Source organism: Myotis daubentonii, chromosome 8, assembly GCF_963259705.1.
Source record: "Myotis daubentonii chromosome 8, mMyoDau2.1, whole genome shotgun sequence".
NCBI classification, from domain to species: Eukaryota; Metazoa; Chordata; class Mammalia; order Chiroptera; family Vespertilionidae; genus Myotis; species Myotis daubentonii.
The window spans coordinates 28,580,794-28,597,044 of record NC_081847.1 but is presented as its reverse complement, the minus strand read 5'-3'; positions in this window follow the sequence as shown (position 1 = coordinate 28,597,044).

The following is a 16,251-nucleotide window of genomic DNA, read 5'->3' as shown; positions in this document are numbered from 1 at the left end:
TGGTAAATGTCATTGCTGTTTTCTATGCATACATGTGTTTCATATTTTAGGATTCTTTAATTGTTTCATTCTAATAACATCTTCCTTCCCTTTGAACTATCTCTGTAGTCTATTTAAAAAGAAATTGCAGGACCTAAAATGTCAGTTCCCCAGTATAACATTTCTATCTGTATTTTTTTTTTAAGAGTCATTTCATCGCTCTGGGAGAGCCGCTTAAAAATCTCATTTACTGCCCTAGCCGGTTTGGCTGCAGGGGTGGGCAAACTTTTTGACTCGAGGGCCACAATGGGTTCTTAAACTGGACTGGAGGGCCGGAACAAAAGCATGGATGGAGTGTTTGTGTGAACTAATATAAATTCAAAGTAAACATCATTACATAAAAGGGTATGGTCTTTTTTTTTTTTTAGTTTTATTCATTTCAAACGGGCCATAGTTTGCCCACGGCTGGCTTAGTGGATAGAGCATCTGCCTGCAGACTGAAGGGCCCCGAGTTCGATTCTGGGCAAGGGCACATGCCTGGGTTGTGGGCTCAATCCCCACTAGGGGCATGCAAGAGGCAGCCAATCAATGATTCCCTCTCATCATTGATGTTTCTATCTCTCCCTCTCCCTTCCTCTCTGAAATCAATAAGAATATATTTTTAAAAATCTCATTTACTGAGGCAGCACATGCTGAGAAGTCTTGATTGATAGGAACAGCTTCTCCTCTCACCTGGGTCCCTCTAAGCCTGTCACATTCTAAGAGAATGATTCTTTCCTTGAATCATTGCTTATACAAAATTCTGTGGTCTTCACACAGTTCATTAACGATCATATCATTTAGCCTTTAAAAACTATTTCTAGGAATCATCCTATCTAATAAAAGAGAAAAATGGTAATTGGCGTACGACGATACCCTTTTCATTGGCTACTCAGGGCTATATGCAAATTAACTGCCAACTAAGATTGGCAGTTAACTGCCAACAAGATGGCGGTTAATTTGCATATGTAGGCACAATGCAGGGAGGCGAAAGGGAAAGCAGGAAGAAGCCCCCTGCCTCTGACAGTGATCGGAAACCCAGGGGGGAGCTAAGAGCTGGGGGGCAGGGCAAAGGCGGCCCTGGGGCCGCCTTTGCCCTGCCCCCCAGCCATGATCGAAGAATCAGGTGCCTTTGCCGCCCTTGCCAGTGATAGCAGGAAGTAGGGGTGGAGCCAGCGATGGGAGCTGGGCATGGTCGAAGCTGGCAGTCCCGGGAGCTAGGGGTCCCTTGCCTGGGCCTAAAGCGAAGCCCACGATCGCGGGGCCGCTGCCACTGCGGGTCCCTGCTGCCCGGGCCGATGCCTAGGCCAGAGGCGTTAGGCCTGAGCAGGGGCGGAGCCTGCAACCACGGGGAGCTGGGGGTCCCCTGCCCAGGCCTGACACCTCTGCCAGAGGCCTCAGGCCTGGTCAAGGGGCCGATCCGGTGATTGGTGATCGGAGGGTGATTAGGGTCAACTCCTCTGGCCGAGGCATCAGGCCTGGGCGGGGGGCGGAGCCGGGGATTGGGGGGATATGATGGTCCCCTTGCCCAGGCCTGAAGCCTGGGTCAGAGGCGTCAGGCTTGGGCGGGGGGTGGAGCAAGCGATCAGAGGGAGATGGGGGTCCCCTGCCCAGGCATGATTCCTGAGCCAGAGGCCTCAGGCCTGGGCGGGGGCCAGAGCCAGTGATCAGGGGGAGATGGGGGTCCCCTGTCCAAGCCTGACACCTCTGGCGGAGGCGTCAGGCCTGGGCAAGGGGCCGATCAGGCGATCGGAGGGTGATGGGGGTCTACGCCTGAGGGCTCCCAGTATGTGAGAGGGGGCAGGCTGGGCTGAGGAACACTCCCCCCCCCCCAACACACACACCCAGTGCACGAATTTTGTGCACCGGGCCCCTAGTTTCTTATAAAAAAGGTAAGGGATGGTTTACTAGTTTAAATAAATTCTAATAATCTGAGCAAATAGATTCTTAGGACTGGTCTTCTCAGACATTTTTTATGTTTATATCCACATGACTGTCTACAGAACAAGGAGAGAAATCATTATAGTCTCCTAAGTGATCATTTTTGTACCACAGGTTGACCACTCTCAAACTCACGGTCATTTGCACCCTTCTATGATAAATAAGTCTAAGTCAGGCTCTCAAACTTACCAGTAAGTGCCTATAGCAGCCATGCAGTTAGTGCACCTAGTGAAGTAAAAGAGCTGTAAGAAAACATTCCTTGGTATACATAGATGCTCTAAGTCTATCTCTGTTTCCTACATTTGACAGAGATATTCATATAAGATATATTTTACTTATTGTATCAAGAAAAACTTTACTGTGAGTGTAATGATAAGTGGCAACAGAGGCCAAAGAGACAATAAGGAGTAGTGGGGTCTGTGGAAAACTAGAGCATACATATACCACCTGGAAGGATACCCCACTTCTTTGGCCCCACACACTGATGCTATGTGGCAATGAAGACACCTAGTATTGTCAAATCTCTCTCTCTTTCAAAAAGTAAGAATTCTTTTAAGAGAAAATTTCCAAATTTTAGATATCCATAACAAATTTTAAAAAGTTAAAAAGCGCCGAAACCGGTTTGGCTCAGTGGATAGAGCATCGGCCTGCGGACTGAAAGGTCCCAGGTTCCATTCCGGTCAAGGTCATGTACCTGGGTTGTGGGCACATCCCCGGTGGGGGGTGTGCAGGAGGCAGCTGATGGATGTTTCTCTCTCATCGATGTTTCTAACTCTCTATCTCTCTCCCTTTCTCTCTGTAAAAAAATCAATAAAATATATATATTTTTAAAAAAGTTAAAAAGCATTTTATAGGCTGAATCTAAGCTAGAAATCACCAACTAGCCACCAGTTCGCAGCTGCTGGACTCGATGTGTCCTTGAATGAAAGTGCACTGGGCAGCGTTTTATATGGAGTGAGAAGTGCTGGGGTCCAACCCCAGCAGGTCCAGGGGTCCCCAAAGGTGTGGACGGAGTCGGCGAAGAAGGAATGACACGGAGACAGTGTTCAGTTGATCAGCAGCCTAGCCAGGATCTCCAGCCAGGATCTCCAGCCAAGTTCTGGTCTGGATCTCCAGAGAGGTTCTGCTCTGGATCTCCAGCGAAGTTCTGGTTAGGATCTCCAGCCAGGTTCAGTGTCCATGTTCTCTTGCTAGGTTCTCCAGGTTCTCCAGCCAGGTTCTGTAGCCATGTTCCCTCGCTAGGTTCTCCAGCCAGGTTCTGTCCAGGTTCTCCAGCCAGGTTCAGTCACCAGGTTCTAGTCAGGTTCTCTTGCCAATTTCTGTAGTCAGGTTCAGTCCAGGATCTTTTGCCATGTTCTCTCGCTAGGTTCTGTCTCTACGTTCTGAGGCCAGTTTCTGTCCAGGATCTTTTGCCATGTTCTCTCCAGCGAAGTTCTTCTGTCTCTAGGCTCCATGTAGGTTCTGTCTTCTGAGTTCTGTGTTCTAAGTTCTGTATCTTGCTGTCTTATTACATCTGTATTTATACCAGTTGATTCAATCCTATCAATCTCTATTACAAAGGTTAGGGCGTTTCTTATCTCCATTCCAGGGAGTAAAGATTATGTAGCTTAAGCATGATTGTTCATAGTTAAAGTGATTAATTACCCGCCTGGCACTTAGTTGAGGGGTTTTATTCCCTCCCTAACTTCAGGGGAAGATCCCTACCTGGGGATTCAACCTTTCTCGGAGAGGTGACCTTGGTTAAAACACAGCGCCAAGAAGGTGAGCAAACATATTAAGAACCGTATGCCATATATGCCAGGTCCCTTGAAACAGCAAGGATGGACCGGCTCCCGGCAGAGAAGAAGATAAAGACTGCTCCAATTTCCTTCTATATTGATAAAAGAAAAGAAACTGTAGCCTGTTCTAGATGCCATGCCACTAAGAAGGTAAGAAGGTACTCAACTACTTTGGGCAGCAAGTTTGGCTCCTGATGACTTTCTTCTTGCCTGAAAGAATCACCTCTTCTTCATCACCCTCATGCACAGACACTCCCACTCTTACAGTATCTCTCTCTCTCTCTCCATGGTTATCTAAAAATTCCCTTCCTTGATATCCACTCTATGTTTAGATGATTTAGCTCCCTTCTTGTGTATTTTGCTATTGAATATGAAAATATCTCCATAACTATATTGCAATTTCACCAAACTCTAATTTATCCTTGATTTAATGTCATCTAGGCCCTGCCATGAAAAATCCCTGGCTCATATGATCTTTATGAGCATTTTCCAGGTGCTTCTTTAGTAGCAGTTTAAGTTGATTGCTGATTCGTAAGCACTTACCTGGATTTCATTGAGAACAGCATAATGTGTGCTAAACGCCAAGGAGAAATGTTAGGATTGCAAATTTATTGATCTAATGAGAAAATCTGCCTAAATTACTGCTCACCACTGTGTGAATAAAGGCTCCACAAACAAGGGATCAACATAAAGATCTGAGTATGCCACAGACATCCTTCTGTGCTTTAAGGCATTTCAGAGCAACTCTGTGGCTCCTGCTCCTAGGAGGGGTACTGCACAACCTTATGATATTTGAGTGCCTTATGGAAACAGGATAACTCTGAAGTTAGGCCAGGGTACACAGAAGAAGGACACTCCCTCTCAGAGGCAGCCTTCCTGTGAACTTAGCTCCCTCTTGGCTGAGCCCACCTACAACCCATGAGCCAGTCTGCTGCCTCTCTCTGCCTTCCCTCTACCTCTGCACTGTCTGATTGGGGCTGTCACGGTTCTGATGTTGACCTGCTGGCTGGACTCACATCCTCTGGCTTCTGAGATGGTCTGTCTCCTGTTTGCTGCATCTTCTTTCCTCGGGTTCTGCTGTCAGTGTTTCCAACTTAAGTTCACTAACATTGAACCCTTGACTCCTTTGCTGAAAGGATGCTGTCCTTGACAGCATGGGGCCAATTTCCCTCCCGCTCCAAGAGTATCTACCTCATGGAAGGATCCACAAGCTCCTTGCCCTGACAACAGCCCTTCTTGGCAGATGTTGTGCCTTGGAAACCTTCCTTATGTAAACGTGAACATTGCCCATCATTTGCACTAAGTTATGTTGGCTGGCTACTTGTGCCCAGGGCATACCCGAGTCACAGCATTGGAATTATTTTCTGTCGTTCCCTCTAGTATAAAATTTTTTTTTTAATGGTTTCATAATGAACAGAAAGCATGACGTTATTGACCTGAAAATAAAAAAGCAAATGCTTATTAAGGCGTGTTGGTCACTGTGTGTTAGAGGACAGGAATTCCTGGTGATGCAATCTGCCTCATCCAGAAACTGAGCACAGAAAACCTTTTCATATGTGCTAAGCCTGCAGCTGCAATGAAACCTCTATGCAAACAGTCAGCTCTGACTGCAGATACTGGCTTCTCTACTGGGGTTCGCATCCCCAGGGCTGCACTGACAGTTCCGGATGGAGCCGGGTACCCAAATTCTCTATCCAGGCCCTAAAATTGATAGTGTGAAAGCAAATAAAATGGTTGATAGGGAAGGATATCTACCGTGTCTTGGTGGTCCTGAGGTCAATACAAATGATAATTGAGGAATAGAGTCATCAGTGTTAAAGATTAATTATCTATTGCACAGCCAGCATAGCTCAGTGGTTGGGCATCAACCCACGAACCAGGATGTCATGGTTCAATTCCTGGTCAGAATACATCCCAAGTTGCAGGTTCAATCCCCAGTGTGGGGCATGCAGGAGACAGCTGACCAATGATTATCTCCCATCATTGATGTTTCTATCTTTCTCTCTCACTCCTTTATTTTCTGAAATCAATAAAAATGTATTTTAAAAAGATTAACTATCTGTTAAATCATGGCAGTGTGAGGAGCTTTTTCTAATGAGTGACAAGTTTTTATGCATCATGATTTTGACATATGGCAAGTTGATGTGACAAGAACAGAGAATGTACAGTAAGGAGCTCATAGGAGGGTGAATTAGAGAGAATTTTATTGCATCTGAGTAGATAATTCATTCTCTTGAGCAACTCAACTCTCATATCTGCTAAATCAGCAACTGGAATTACTCCCATGTATATCACAAACATAGCTCAGGAGAAAATACAAGTCAGAATGTGTGTCATAATATCATTAATACAGGTAGCTGGTACAGTTTGTGCACAAAATGTCAGGGTAATGAAACAATACTACTTCTGTATATTTTAGATGAGAAATACTTTTAAAAAACTTCTCATGGGTATCACACAAGGTATTTCAAACAGAAGAAACTTAGTAGAGAGGTTTGATGAGGAGGAAATAGAAAGCCCTACAGGAGATAATGAGGCAATCCAGAGATTAGTAATAGCGAGAAGCAGATACTAAGCTTAGCAGAAGGAAATGTGGTTCCCGGGATCAGAATCTGGGCATCTCTTAGAAGCTACAACAATGGGGAGTCTTCCCAGTGAAAGCTGAAATCATAGAGAAGATGATGTAGTCTGAAGAAGGAAGACTAGAGGAGAAATCCTGGCTTCTCCATTTCTTCCTTCTCCAGTCTTCCATCAGAGCCTCCTTTTGACTGAATCTACCAGAAAGTCGGGGTGCAAGAGAGCCTGGAAAATGGAGCTCCCACAGCAGAATGTGGGAAGTATTGCAGACTGGCTAATGAGGAGCACATTTGGCATCTCTGAAGACATGGATATTTGTATATTTGCATTAGCTAATTGACCTATATCTTAAGGGGGCTTTGAGCAGAAACTTTTAGCTCCCTTTTTCACTTACTTAAAAAATGAATGAAGAAACCCCACAAATAATCAGGCTGTGATGTATTTGCCAATAATTTACTCTGCGAGATAACTAAGTGAGGTCTCTCTGTGTCCATATATCTTCATTTCTTCTTAAGTGTTCTTTGCTGTCTCCCCTGCTCCTCTTTTAATTTTAGCTTTGGGATTATCCAGTAAACAGGAATGATGATTTCATTCATTTTTATAACCTAATCCCTCACCGGGCGAGGCAAGCTGCAGAGTGGGGGCGTCCACTGGTAACTATTTTAGACTTGTAAATTTTATAAGTTCAAATATCCAAATCGATGCTAGAACACGAGCAGGGAAATGCCTGGTTCGATGATGTAAACGCAGCAAACATCAGCCTAGAATGCAGGAAGGGAAATACAAGCAGAAGCGCTTTTTCAGAAGCAGCCCTGCGTTTTGGACAGGAGCGTTTTCTTTGGTCTGAATTGCTCCAGTTCCTCAGAGCTTTAAACAACCTTTCCCCTTGCTGCCATGGGGATCTGTCCTCTGAAATCCCCAATGCAGAATGGTTTGCTCTTGAGCTGTCTGGAGTGCAATCTGCTTCTAAACCCGTAAGGCACATCTGAAAGCACATGCATGTTTTATTTAACTAAGACTTCCATTTTTGTCTGTTACTTGCTGGCACTCTTCGAAGCTATTAACACATTTGATTCTTTAAACAGCTGTGTAAGATACAGGTCAGAGGACAGGTGGTGTACATCATTCTATTATCTCTCCCCGTTTTATAAATGAAAAAACTGTGGCACAGAGAGGTTACGGGTAACTGTTCTGAGGTTAAACAACTCATTGTTGGCGGAACCAGGATTCGAACCCAACCATTCTTAACTTGTAAACTAGTGCCTGCATTCTTAACTAATAGTTCTGCCATCCTCTTCAGTGTGACAGTGTCAGGATAGACAATCCAGGGCTCTGGGAGTGAGCATTTCAGTGAACAAGGTGGGAGCTACCTGGCCTTTTATGATTTGGCCTCAGAAGTGACTTAGTGTAACTTCCTCTGTAATCTCATGTCGGACGCAGTGGCAAGCACGCTTGAATCCAGGAATGCAGGAGGAGTATCCAAAGTGTCAAAGTATTTGCAATTATGCTTTGAAGCCATCACAGTGAACAAAATACCAGCAGCAATAACCGCAATATATGATATCCAGAATGGTGGGTTGGTTTTTATTTGCTGGAATGGCCTTATGGTTTCCTATATTTGGTCCTCATTTATCTACAGCAGGAAATGGAAGGAAATAGAGTCTTTCCTTAAGGCAGTTCTCTGTTCCAACTGGTATTCTTCTAACGCCTCCCTTAGCTCTGACAACCTCCTAAATGGCTTCAGACAGGACTCCCACTGACTCAGGTTTCATTGATGTAGTTGTACCCAAATAGAAAATGTTCTGTTGACTATATTCAAAACACATTGCTAAGCCAATTTTCTTTAAATTCTCCTGAATTTCCTCCCCTGGGAGGATTATACAACTGCCAAGTTTGAATTTTAAACTTTCAGATACTTTTGAGTAATAGGCAGTGGAGAGAAACAAGAGTATTTTGGTAAGGTGGTGTTGGTGTGTGTGTGGGTGTATGTGGTAGTGGTGGTGGGGTGTGTGTGTGTTGTCCTCAGAAAAGTGTAGGTTTTCTATTTTAACTTAGCTGTAAATGCTGAACTAATTTAGCTCAAATCGTTTGAAAGCAGGTTCAATTTATGGGGCCAGTGCCTATCAAAAATTTTAAGCTGAAAAATATTGGAAAAACCACTCAACTCACCAGAATTCTGTTTTTGATTAAAATCTGAGCTTGTGACCAATGTTGCTTTTAAAAAAATAGCTCTGGTGAATGCCACAATTAGAGTAGTCAATGATGTCTTTTTATGATGTGTCCTAAGGGAACAATTTGATTGGTACACAGAGAAAATTTTCAAAAGAGGAACATTTCCTTCTGTATCATGGTCTATGACAGGAATTCCACTTGCCGACAAGCAAATATTGGAGTGATTGGGCTGGTTCATCTGTCACACCTTCATGGCCAAGGTTAATTCTAATTACATGGCTGGTTGCCAAATGTGTTCTTTCCTCTTTCCACATGGCATAAGCAGTAAAATGACAGCCTACTACAATATAACAGTTCACTGTTGCATTTCTGTGACAACCTCTAAATTTGCAGACAAAAAATGTTAAAGGGGTATCAATGAAATTGTTTTTATTGCTTAAGGTTGAGCCAATATGAAATCAAATCATCCAACCAATTCAAGAAGAACTTGAATAAACCCAGTCATCAGGAATATTGTATATGGCAGTGGTGGCGAACCTATGACACGTGTGTCAGAGGTGACACGCGAACTCATCTTTTTGGTTGATTTTTCTTTGTTAAATGGCATTTAAATATATAAAATAAATATAAGTCTTTGTTTTACTATGGTTGCAAATATCAAAAAATTTCTATATGAGACACGGCACCAGAGTTAAGTTAGGGTTTTTCAAAATGCTGACACACCGAGCTCAAAAGGTTCGCCATCACTGGTATATGGAGTATCTGAATGAATGGGTAGTTGATAGCATTGACTTATTTAGAAAGCTATCGTAGCATTCCTAGGACAACCAAACTTCTTTTCATGTCCACATGTGCAATACAGAAAGCTTAATGTAACTTAGACTGTTTTTTAGCCAGTATAAGGTAAGGGTTAATTTTTAAGAATACCACTTCTGGGATTGGACCTCCAATATTTGAATCTTATTTTTACTCCTTGAAGCTGGGTGGCTTTGCACATATTCCTTTCCCATCCTCTGCTTTTTATTTTCCCTCTGTAAAATGGGGATAATTACTTCATGATGTTGTGAGGATCAAATGAGTTAATTTATGTTCAGTGTTTCAAAGAGTGCCTGGCACATTATAAGTGCTCAATAAACATGACTATCGTGTACCTGTCAGTATGTTATTGTCTGTTTCTAATATTCTTACCAATTTAGCAACATAATTTCTCTAGTCATCACAACTGAGCAAGTGAGATAAGTTCTAGCTTCAACATTATCATCTGGGGAAGTCATCAGTGCCAATGGACCTTGTAGAATTGATTATAGGCTATTCTTGCATGGTGGCATCTGCTTTTAAACCAAGCTAAGTAAAACACATGAAATAGCACCCAGCAAATAAATAGTTGATATGCATTGTCCAAAGTAAAATGACAGAGTGAAATAGAACAATATATACTAGTAAGTTGTTGTTGATTTTTTAAAGAAAAGAATAAGAAAAAAAAGAGGGAAAGAAATAAATATACTGCTAGGGGTCAAATAAAGGGAAGAGCACACTACTCAACTCAACACCTTTGAAATATCACAGAGAGAAACTAGAGACTCCAACATCCCTTCCTCTCACCCTGCTTCCCAAATGCAATCCTCACTTCCATTCTACCATGAACAGATGGAGAAAAGACTGTGGGTGAACATCTATCTCCAATTTGAAGACATGTGCATTCCAAGGGTGTGGGAAAATGTGAAGAAAATTTCTCATAAAGGAGTCATGGGAATATAATGTAGAACATGGTGGCTATAGTTAATAGTACTGTGTTGCATATTTGAAAGTTGCTAAGGGAGTAGCTTTTTAAGGTCCTTATCACAAGAAAAAAAATTTATAACTCTGTATGGTGACAGATGTTAACTGGAGTTATTGTGGTGACCATTTAGCAATCTATATAAATATTGAATCATTATATAGTATAGCTGAAACTATATTATGTTATCTATTATATCAATTATACCTCAATAATTTTTTAATTTAAAAAAAGGATCCTGCCCTCACCAGTTTGGCTCAGTGGATAGAGCGTCAGCCTATAGACTCAAGGGTCCCAGGTTCGATTCTGGTCAAGGGCATGTACCTTGGTTGCGGGCACATACCCAGTAGGGAGTGTGCAGGAGGCAGCCGATTGATGTTTCTCTCTCATCAATGTTTCTAACTCTCTATCCCTCTCCCTTCCTCTCTGTAAAAAAATCAATAAAATATATATTTTTAAAAAGGATCCTGACAAGTAATCTTAAATGAAAGGGAAGGGGGATTAAATATATAATACAAGAACATGTTACCTGAATGAAAAGGATTTAAATAAACAAATCAAGTGTGCTATTTAATGTGTTCTAAGATAAACTAATAAATAATCACACACACAGATACATCCTGCTAAAATTTCAACTTCGAAGGTCAAGGTGTTTTTCAGGAATACAGGTAGAAGCAGCAAGTTGCGAATAAGAGTAAAAATCAAGCTGGCCTCCAACTTCTCCACAGCAATATCCCTTGTCTGAGGCAGTGGAACGATGTCAAGTTATTTGGGATAGAGACTGTATAAAGGGAGGTTGACATAAAAATCCTAAACTAAGCTAAGAGGGCATATAACTTTAATGCAATTGAATCCTCTGCAAAGACTCAAGAACTAGAATTTTTAAAGTAATAAATTGCTTAATATTTGGAAAGCACTTAAAATAGTGCCTGACATATAGGAAGCAGTTTATAACTGTTAGTTCTTTCATTTAATGAGTAAAGTGAATCTCATGAAACCTATCTTAGGAGAAGCCCCGATAAGACTACAGGGAGAGGCACTGAACTCATTTACATGTAAAACTAAAATTAAATAAATGTGCAAAATGTGATTTCAGAAAGTTTATATTCTAATTATTAAACACTTATGATAATAAAGCAATAGGAAAACAGGAGGTGAAGGACAGAGCTGAAAAATGTGTCTGTACTGATTTCCCTATTACTATATGGAGAATCAATGGGCGATATCTAAAGTTGATGAATCAAGAAATAGAGCTTTCTATTGTTCATGTGTTCAACTACAGTGGGGCCTTGACTTACGAGTTTAATTGGTTCAGTGACGGAGCTCATAACTCAAATTACTCGTATGTCAAATCAAAAGTGAACGAGTGAGACACGTGATGCTGGGCTGATGTTGTGGCGTTCACTGTGACGTTCGCTGCGCCAACTAGCGGTGGGGTATCTGAAGCTGGCTTGTAACCTGAATTTTGGCTCGCAACTCAAAGCAAAAAATCAGCCAAGAGACGGCTCGTATCTCGAAAAACTCGTTAGTCGGAACACTCGTAAGTCAAGGCCCCACTGTAGTTTATTTGAGGCCTTTTATGTTCAGGCACTGTTTTAAATAGTGTAGGTTTAACTACAAACAAGGTATAGAATATCCTTGCTCCTTCATACTTTATATTCCTCAGGAGAAGACTAGCCCATGCAATTAGATAAAAAAGAAATAGATCAATAAAATAGTCCCACATATAAATGGAAAATTACATTTGAAACCAGTAATAATAAATGGATAATTAAATATATATAATGGGAAACTGGCAAGCCAAAATAAATTCCAGCTGAGTCAAAGATTTAAAGATGAATAATGGAATCCATTAAAATATTATAAGAAAGCATCGGTGAATATATGATATGGAGTATTGAAAGTCCTTTTGAAGTAAAACACAGCATGGAAGTTACAAAATTAAAGATAAATGCATTTAAACTAAATTTTTTAAATATCTATACTGAAAAAGTGCATCATAAAGTCATAAGCCAGCCCAAGATGTAGAAATATATATAACACATTTCTGACAGAAGACTAATTTCTTTCACATGCAAAGAGGCTGGAAAAATGAAAAAGAAAATATTTAGGTTTGATAATAGTGTTGTAATGTTTGTATTGTTTGCTTTTTATGTCAGTAAGAAAAAGGCAAGTAATCTAGAAAGATGGGTAAAGGATCTAATCAAAAACTGAAATATAGTAGCTAGTAAGTAAAAGCTAAAATATGCATAATAAAAAGCAGTGAAAATTAAAATGAGATAGGCATTTTATCTTGCCATTTTACCAACATTTGATGGCACACAAGTTTAATGAAGATGCTGTTCATGCTAGAATAAATTAGTACATACTTTTTTGAAGGACAGTTCAGCTATATACTTTCAAAATCTTTTTTAAATACACGCATTGTGATCCAGAAAAATCTATTGTTAGAAATGTGCCTCTGAACATGCTTGCAAACCTTTATATAAATTTATTATTAAAACATTCTTTTAAGACAAACAACAACAACAAAAACACTCTGAAAATATATGTTCATCAGGAGGGTGAAATTAAAAAAAAAAACATGCCAATAATATTACCCTTAAAGACAATAAGTCAGATCTGTGTAAAAAAATCTCCAAAGTATATGTATTTAATTTAAAAAATGTAGGATGTGGACATCAGTGTGTGAGATATTAGTTCTTTGTGCAAAATATTTGCACACAAATGCACACACATGCATATGTGCGTATGCTAGCATACATGTAATGTTTTAATTTTCATAAGGTTACATGTCCACTTACCCCTAGTTAACTTTAGAAAAAGTCATTTTGGGGAGAAAAGAAGGAAGGAGACCTTTACTTTCATTTTATATGTTTTAGTGCTGTTTAAATTTTTTAACATACGTGTGAATTATTCTTTTTTAACTTAACAGGTTATTTGGGTTATAGAATTGTGAGTCATAATTTTTTCTTTACTTTATTGAAATACTGTGAAGTATTATTTAAAAGAAAATGTCATTTCATCATTATCAATTTCTTAATAGTTTATTAACTCTTATGTTAAAAGGAAAGTGAATTTCCTAAGTATTCAGATATTTTATAAACCGGGAGCAATACTTGTGATTGACTAAGTGAGCACTGTTCTGGGGCTATGCACTTGCCCTTTTCATTCTTTCTCCCCTGATGGCAGCAGGTCCTTGTGGCAAGACAGTAATAGATTCTTCCCCAGTCCTTCTTCCCCAACTCCCAGCTCCGAACCTGCTTTCTCCAAAATGAGATCTTTGCATTCTATTAAAAATAGATTTCCTTGGAGGCTTTCCTATTAAGTGGACTTGGAGGAGAGACCACAGAGCTCAAAAACACTATGAAACACAAGAGGAAAATAACTTAGAATATAATTCTGAAAAGTGTTCAATTTTAAGGTCAGTCCACCTCACTCAAGTTATTTTAAAAAATAAATAGAAAGGCAACTGGAGAAGAGCTGTTATCATTCCATTTCTTTTGTGTCTTCATTGAAGGTAGGAGCCAAATTAACCACATGGAGGAAGCATCAACTAATCAATATTAGTTTCAATTACTGATGTAGGACATGGGGCAAAAGACAACTGATCTGAAAGTTACTTCCTGTGTAAGAAAGCTTTTTCGGTTTTTGCTGAAAATGAAGGAGGACATGTGGGAATGCAATTCGGACATCTCTTTGTAGTTCCATAATGAAAATCACTTAGAATGTATAAATGAGAATGTTTAGCAAATGCACTTGGACTGAAAATAGTCCAATGGTTCTGGTTGTGTCTGATTCTATGTTTGGCACTTTGGGATACTGTAGTAATCTCTAGCTAAAGTAAAGCAAAGTGGAACTTACTCTGAATTCAAATAATAAGAACACTTAAATAATTATAGATCTTCACTCCTTATAATACTTTTATGGCAAATGAATACATAACAAGTAAATTAATTCCCTTCCTTTCTTTTCCCTTCCTTCCTTCCTTCCTTCTTTCCTTCCTTCCTTCCTTCCTTCCTTCCTTCCTTCCTTCCTTCCTTCCTTCCTTCCTTCCTTCCCTCTTTCCTTCATTGCAACAACCACTCCTTAGTATCCCAAATTGTCAAAATAAATGTGATAAATTTCCCTCTCTATATGTTTGTTTATTTTTTATCAACAGCTGGTACAAAGATAATACTTGGTCATTAACATGTCCTGCAATTTTCATTATAGGAACCTCAGCAAACTTAAAATAATCAAAAATTAGTAAGTTTTGTTTAGTGACATTTTTCTTATAATTTTATGTAGTGTATCTATAATAATAAAAGTGTAATATGCTAATTAGGCCCAACGTCCTTCCTTCCGGACAAAGCTGCAGTGTGTGTGTGTGTGTGTGTGTGTGTGTGTGTGTGTGTGTGTGTGTGTGTGGCGGGGGGGGGGGAGGGGGGGCCACAGCAGAGGCAGCAGAGGCCCCCCACCGCGGCAGTGGGCGGGGGCTGGGGCCAAGGTCCTTGTGCGAATTTCGTGCATCAGGCCTCTAGTAAATAAGTAAAATTGCAGCTTTTATTTTACTTCTTTAATGTTATATATAATAATTCTATTCATCAGCATATTAAAATGACTAACACCCCTAAATGTGCATCTTTTCTGTACATAGTAGTTTACTGGTCTAATAAGATGCTGAAAGAGTGGTTTGCTGAGTCAGTATCAAGTTAGCAAAAATTAATTGTTAGAAATGCAGGAGGTCTGCTGTTAACATTAACTTTCAAGGTATTTAATGCAATGGCTGTTTTCCTTATTTGTCTTATAAATTTTTTCTACTCTGGGATTAGGCCAAATATTGCCCATCTGTTAGCTACATTATGCATGCAAATTGGTCTTTTATTAATTGTTAAAACCAAATAACACCCTAAGACCTTAAAATGATTAGTTTCTCATTGTAAATAGACTTCACTTATTCCTGGATATATGCTTACTGACATGAATGACCTTCGGGGAATAATTTTAAGGCTATAATCACTGATAGTTGGGAACTTAAATTTTGGATTCTGGAAGCCACACAAATCTTTTAAAGAATTTTCTAAATCTCTACATACTTACAAATTGAGCATGTTCCTTTTTCTGCACTTTCTATGCTGGTTAATGTCATTCCAACTCCTTTTTCATTCCCCGTGGGCTACATGCCATCACATCTTATCTTTTTAGTCTTCTATAGCCTTCTCCTTCACCCCATGCTTTTGCTGAGTTCAAGGACTCCTCATCTCTTGCTTAAATAATTACAACACCCTTTTAATTTGTCCTTCTGCCTCTAATCTGGCGCTCCTCCAAGCCATCATGCTCACTTCTACCAAAAAGATTTTTCTCAAAGTAGATCCTATGGGGAAAAGTCCAAATTCCTTTTGCCCAGCAAAATGCTGGCACCCCTTTCACCTCTTCTGTCCAGTCACACTAAATTGCCGGCCATTTCTTTAATGCATCTTGATGTTTCATGCTTTCCTGCCTTTACCCCTGCTGTTCCTCCTGCCTGCAATTCCCTTCCCCCTTGCCTATCTTCCCAACACCTGCTCAGTTTTCATGATTCAACTCAAGTATTCCTTCTCTGCCCCCCATTGCCCCCTGCCCCGAGGAAACATGTGATCTGCAAGGGAAGGTGGTCACTCTATTCTTGGTTCCATTTCTGTACCTTGTGTAAACTTCTATTTGATCGGTTTGTATAACTCACCCTATTCATCTTTGTAGCCCCAGAAACTTAGCAGAGCCTGGAAAAGTAAAAGTCATTGAATGAATAAATGAACAAAGTGAAGGAAATAGGTTTCCAAAGCCAACAATTTTATTTCAATCTTTGGCAGAGTGTGATTTGAATTTGAGGCACTTCAGATAGGGCTATCTCAAGTCAGTAGAATAGCCAGTGTTTATTTTGAGTTGCCCCAGAAGCTGACTTTAAGACAGGGATTTGAGTACAAGTCAGTTCCAGGGAAGTGGAGGAAAAAACACCATCGGGGGAGT